The sequence below is a fragment of the Artibeus jamaicensis genome, unplaced genomic scaffold, assembly GCF_021234435.1.
Source record: "Artibeus jamaicensis isolate MK-2021 breed Jamaican fruit bat unplaced genomic scaffold, CSHL_Jam_final contig_585, whole genome shotgun sequence".
NCBI lineage: Eukaryota > Metazoa > Chordata > Mammalia > Chiroptera > Phyllostomidae > Artibeus > Artibeus jamaicensis.
Window position 1 is genome coordinate 2,663,451 of NW_026521894.1, and position 6,179 is coordinate 2,669,629.

Consider the following 6,179-nt stretch of genomic DNA (forward strand, 5'->3'; position numbering starts at 1 on the left):
GGGGTCTGCCAGTTGAGGATCAGCAGGGCAGGTGAGCAGGCTGGAAATTCAGGGAAAAGTTGATGCTGCAGTTTTGAGGCAAAATTTGCTCTTCTTCACAAAACCTCAGTTTTTGCTTGAAGGCCTTCAGCTGATTGGGTGAGGGTACTATCTTTTACTTAAAGTCAACTGGTTGTACATACTTACCAGAAGGGGTTGACATAAAGTATTCAAAGTGACAAAAAGTGAGGACCCACAACCAAGATCACTCTATCCAGCAAGGCTCTCATTTAAAATTGAAGGACGGATAAACAGTTTCCCAGACAAGAAAAAGCTGAAGTCCATCACCACCCAACAACTATTAAAAGAAATGTTAAAGGGTCTTCTTTAATAGGAAGATGAAAAAATAGGTTAAGTACCAATACTAAGGCCTAGCTAAGTTGAAACATAAGACTAACAATATACCATATATGTGACCTTAGGCAAATTACTTAACTTGTGAGTCTGTGAGTCTCAGTTTCCTCATCTGTAAAATATTGTTAAAAATGCTCCCCAAGGAAATTTGTATTAGTGCTCTTTTAATGAAAGAATCAGAAATCCATTCCCCACCCCATGAGTTTGAGAGTACATTTATTAAAGCTGGGACAGTGAAACAAGGAAAGGTTTAGGAAGAGAGCAGGCAGGGCTGCTTTGGGTCTCTAGAAATGTTATAGGAGAGAAGTGAACCAAGGTGGGGCTGCCATGGGCTCACTAGAGAGTCAGGGGAAAGGGCCATTGGAGACAGGCTCAGGGGGTAAGCCTGGGACGAGCTTCTGCTGCCCATTGCTCCCCTGCCTGCAAGTCTTGAGGGATTCCTTTGAGTTTAGGTCATAATCAGATTCTTGGTCTCAAATGATATAGTCAGAGCTCAGGTATATTCCCATTTTGGCCCTGCTTTTCTCTGCTGGCTTATTCTCAGTCATGTTATTCCCATCATACAAGTTCCAGATACCTAGCATCTTCTCAGTCTTGCAACCTAAATGGGAAGGGAGCCTTTCTTTTCTACACACTCCAGAAAATTTTCAGAATTGATTTTCCTTGGCTTAATTGGGCAATCTTTTTATGTATAAATACTCATGACCTGTAATAGGATATGCTGACTGGCCAGGTCAGTCCCATGACCACCCCCACAGCTGGGGTCAGCCCTACCCAACCCCTATGGACTGAAAGTGAGGAAGGGCAGATTGTTCCAAAGGAAAACCAGGGTGCTATTATCATAAGGAAGGAAAGACAGGCTGAGCAAGAAAAACAACTCCACTGGAGTTTATTGCTTGGCTGCCTAACACTCTATACACTATTTTCTCAAGAAATAATTTAAAAAATGCTCCCCTCTATATCACTGAAAACTCAATCACTCTGCCCAAAGGGAGGCAGTTCAAAGCCATTAACTCCTGGATGTAATACTCCAAGTCTGGGATCTCTGAGCGGTGTGTGCTTCCTAGGCCAACATCCAGGTATGGGTCCTCATGGTCCCATAACTGGTAGCCAAAGGGTAAATATAATTGGTATTCCCAGCATGTACAATGGTGGAAAAGCTGGATAACTACAATGGAAAATTCTCACTGATAAAATGTGAACGCGCTGTGGTCACTGGTTTACACAATGTGGCCCATCCTGTAGCTTGGGAATATGAAGTTGCCCCTGCCTGGAGAATGGAGTGTGTTCCGCGACCAGCCAATCCGGCTGTCCCCAGCCACACTCTCTGAACACTATCTCTTGTACTCTGCTCCTTGAACTCATTTAAGAAGAGCATCAGATGGCTTTTTCTACCTGGGGTCCATGTACCACATTCACCGCTCATTTGCTTTCAGTACAATGGGGACAGGGTGGGTATTAGATGGGGGATCTAGAATTAGCCAGAGGCTTCAGCAATTTTAAGCCTTTATTTTTTCTAGTCTTGAAATTTTTCTAGTAAAACAACTCCCCTGAAACTTTAACTGGGCTTTTACCCTTTCTGAACAACTCAGTGCTAAAGCCATTAGAGATAAGGACATCTGCAGTGGCCCAAAACTGTTTCTGAGCCAAAGTAGGGTAAGGAAAATGCATTCTGGGGAAAAGGCAGTAGGAAGAGGTGAGTCAGCACTGGGTGAGCAAGGTGTGGGGTGGCTGAGCTTCTGCTCTGGGGGAGATTAAAGGGCATTCTAGCAGGGAGGGGCCAGCACAGGGTGTCAGAGTTTTTGCAGAGTGAAGAGGGTCTGGTGGGGAGTGGCCTAGTATGAAGAGGAGTGTGTCTCTACAGGAAAATGGCCTGGCTTAGCGTGGGGTGTTAAATTCCAAGCAGGATGAAGAGGGTGTCCATTTGGGGAGGTGGCCTGAAATAGTGAGTTGGCATCGAAGAAGGGAGAGGAAGGTATGTATGTGCGGGGGTGTGCAAGTGCATGTGTGTGTGTGTGTCTACTGAGAAGGCCTGAGATCAGAAGCACATCTTGCCCCTATATTTTGGAACTGGGGACTCATAGAAATGGTTGTTTCAGGTACTGAGGTGAAGAAAATACAAGGTGAGCTTGGAACATGTTGTGCTACAAAGCAATGAAGTACTCAAAAAATGACGGGGTCATGTAGAAAAGATACAGCTTAAATGGGTTTCTGCTGAGTGGCCAGACCAGGAACAATTTGAGCATCAAATAAATAATGACAGTAACAATCCAATGAAAAAAATTTTAAACACCCAATTGTCTCCACTAATACAAATAAAGAAACAAACCCTATGAAAATTTGATGGGGCATGGGATATTTACATACGTTTAAAGTTCAGCGGTACTACAATGATGAACATATGCTTATTAACTACAAAGCAGGAAAAGAGGAACCTTACAGTGGAGCAGCTTGGCAAGCACCACCTGAATCAAGTGTCAAAGTGAATGTCATCAGATACAGGAGAATGGAAATCATGAGCTGCTTTATAGATTCCATGAGAAAAACCCAATGCTACCCCTGTGATATTGTCATCAGAGGCATTGCCAAAATTTAATTGTGAGAAATTTCAGACAAATGAAAATCAAGAGACATTCTACAAAATAAATGGCCTTCTTCAAAAATGTCAAGATCATGATAAACACTAAATGACTCATCATCCAGATGAAGACCACAGTCATGAAACAAAATGAAAAGCAGACACACACAAATTATTATTTTTTCTTTGCCAGAGGTCCACCTTATTTTTTTGAAAAAAAATTATTTTAATTGTTGTTCAAGTACAGTTTTCTGTCTTTTACTCCCATCCCAGTCTACCCCCCCAGTGCTCACCACCTCACTCCCATTTTTATCCCTTCTTAATTTTTGTCCATGTGTCCTTTATACTTGTAAACCCTTCCCATTTTCTCCTGAAATTCCCTCCCCTCTCCCCTCTGGTCACTGTCAGCCTGTTCTCTATTTCCGTGTCTTTGGTTATATTTTGCTTGCTTGTTTGTTTTGTTGTTTAGGTTCCTGTTAAAGGTGAGATCATGTGGTATTTGTCTTTCACTGCCTGGCTTATTTCACTTAGTATAATGCTTTCTAGTTCCATCCATGCTGTTGCAAAGGGCAGGAGCTCCTTTCTTTCTGCTGTATAGAATTCCATTGTGCAAATCTAGCATAGGTTTTGGATCCATTCATTTACTGATGGGCACCTAGGTTGCTTCCAATACTTGGCTATTGTAAATTGTGCTGCTATGAACATGTGGGTGCATAGATTCTTTTGGATTGGTGATTCAGGGTTCTTACTATATAATCCTAGCAGTGGAATTGCTGGGTCAAAAGGCATGTTCATTTTTTGTTTTCTGAGGAAATTCCATACTGTTTTCCATAATGATTGTACCAGTCTACAATCCCACCAACAGTGAACTAGGGTCCCCTTTTCCCCACAACCTCTCCAACACTTGTTGTTTGTTGCTTTGCTTATGATGGCCATTCTGACCAGTGTGAGGTGATATCTCATTGTGGTTTTAATTTGCAACTCTCTGATAGTAAGCAATATTGAGCATCTTTTCATGTGTCTCTGGAACCTCTGTATGTCCTCCTTAGAGAAGTGTCTGTTCAGGTCTTTTGCCCACTTTTTAATTGGGTTGCTTGTCTTCTTAGAGTGGAGTCATGTAAGTTCTTTGTATATTTTGGAGATTAAACCCTTATCTGAGGTATCATTGGCAAATATGTTTTCTTATACAGTTAGTTCTCTTTTTATTTTAATACTGTTTTCTTTAGTCATGCAAAAGCTTTTTATTTTGATGAGATCCCATTGGTTTATTCTTTCCTTTATGTCCCTTGCTCTAGGGGGCATATCAGTAAAAATGTTGCTGTGTGAAATATCTGAGTTTTTCCTGCCTATGTTCTCCTCTAGGACTTTGTTCTCCTATGTTCTCCAATGGTGACTTTAATGGATGTTTTGATTACAGTGGCCTTACAACGTACAGGCCACTGTACCTGATACAGTTTAGTATCAGGTATTGTGATACCTCCTATCTCAAAATTGCAGCTGCTATTCGGGGTTGTTTATGGTTCCATATAAGTTTTTGAAGTGTTTGTTCTGTGTCTGTGAAATATGCCATTGGTACTTTAATAGGTATTGCATTGAATCTGTAAATTGCCTTGGGTAGTATGGACATTTTGATGATGTTAATTCTTCCAATCCATAAACACAGTATATGTTTCCATTGGTTTGTGTCTTCCTTGATTTCTTTCTTCAGTGTTGTGTAGTGTTCTGCATACAGGTCTTTTACCTCCTTGGTTAGATTTATTTCTAGGTATTTTATTTTTCTCTTTGCTATATCAAATGGGATTTTTTTCTTGATTTCTGCTTCTGCTGTTTCATGGTTAGTATACAAAAATGCCTTTGATTTCTGGATATTGACTTTGTATCCTGCTGTTTTGCCCAATTCATTTATTAGGTCGAGCAGTTCTTGGGAGGAGTCTATAGGATTTCCCATGTACACTATCATGTCATCTGCAATGAGTGACAGTTTTGTTTCCTCCTTTCCAAATTAGATGCCTTTTATTTCCTTTTCTTGTCTGATTGCTGTGGCTAAAACAACAAACTTGAATAGAAGTGGTGAAAGTGGACAACCTTACAACCTTGTCTTGTTCCTGATCTTAGTAAAAGACATTTTAGTTTTTGTCCATTGAGTATGATGTTTGCTGTAGGTCTCTTGTATGTGGCCTTTATTATACTAAGGAATGCTCCCTTTATTCCCACTTTGCTGAGTGTTTTTTTTTTATCATAAATGGGTGTTGTACCTTATCAAAAGCTTTTTTCAGGTCTATTGATATGATCATGTGACTTCTGTCTTTGCTTTTGTTATGTGATGTATTACATTTACTGATTTGTGAATATTAAACCATCCTTGCATCCCTGAGATGAATCCCACTTGGTCATGGTGTATAATATTTTTAATGTATTGTTGGATGTGTTTTGCCAATATTTTGTTGAGGATTTTAGCATCTATGTTCATCAGCGAATTGGCCTGAAGTTCTCTTTCTTTGTTGTGTCTTTATCTGGTTTTGAAATTAGAATGGTGCTGGCTTCATAAAAAGAATTTGGGAGTCTTCCATCATTTTGGAGTTTTTGGAATACTCTGTGAAGAAGAGGGGCTAGATTTCCCTTAAATGCTTCATAGAATTCTCCTATGAAACCATCTGGTCCAGGGCTTTTGTGTGTTGGGAGTTTTTTGATTACTGCCTCAATTTCATCTGCTGTTATTGGTCTGTCAGGCTTTCTGGTACTTCTCCATTCAGTTTTTGAAGATTATATTTTTCTAGAAATTTATCCATTTCACCTAGGTTTTCAAATTTCTTGGCATACAGTTCTTCATAGTAATTTCTAACAATTTTTTTTGTATTTCTGTAGTTTCAGTTGTAATCTCTCTTCTTTCATTTCTGATTGTGTTTATTTGGGTTCTCTCTCTTTTTTCCTTGATGAGCCTGCTTAAAGGATTGTCTATTTGTTTATCTTTTCAAAAACCAGCTTCTAGATTCACCGATTCTTAGAATTGTGCTTTTAGTCTCTATGTCATTTAATTCTGCTCTGATCTTGGTTATTTCCTTCTTCTACTTGCTCTGGGCTGTCTTTGTTGTTGTTCCTCAAGTTCTTGCAGGCATAGGGTTAGGTTGTTTGCTTGAAATGTTTCTATCTTTAGGTAGGCCTGTATTGCTATGAACTTCCCTCTCAGGACTGCCTTCAGTGTGTCCCA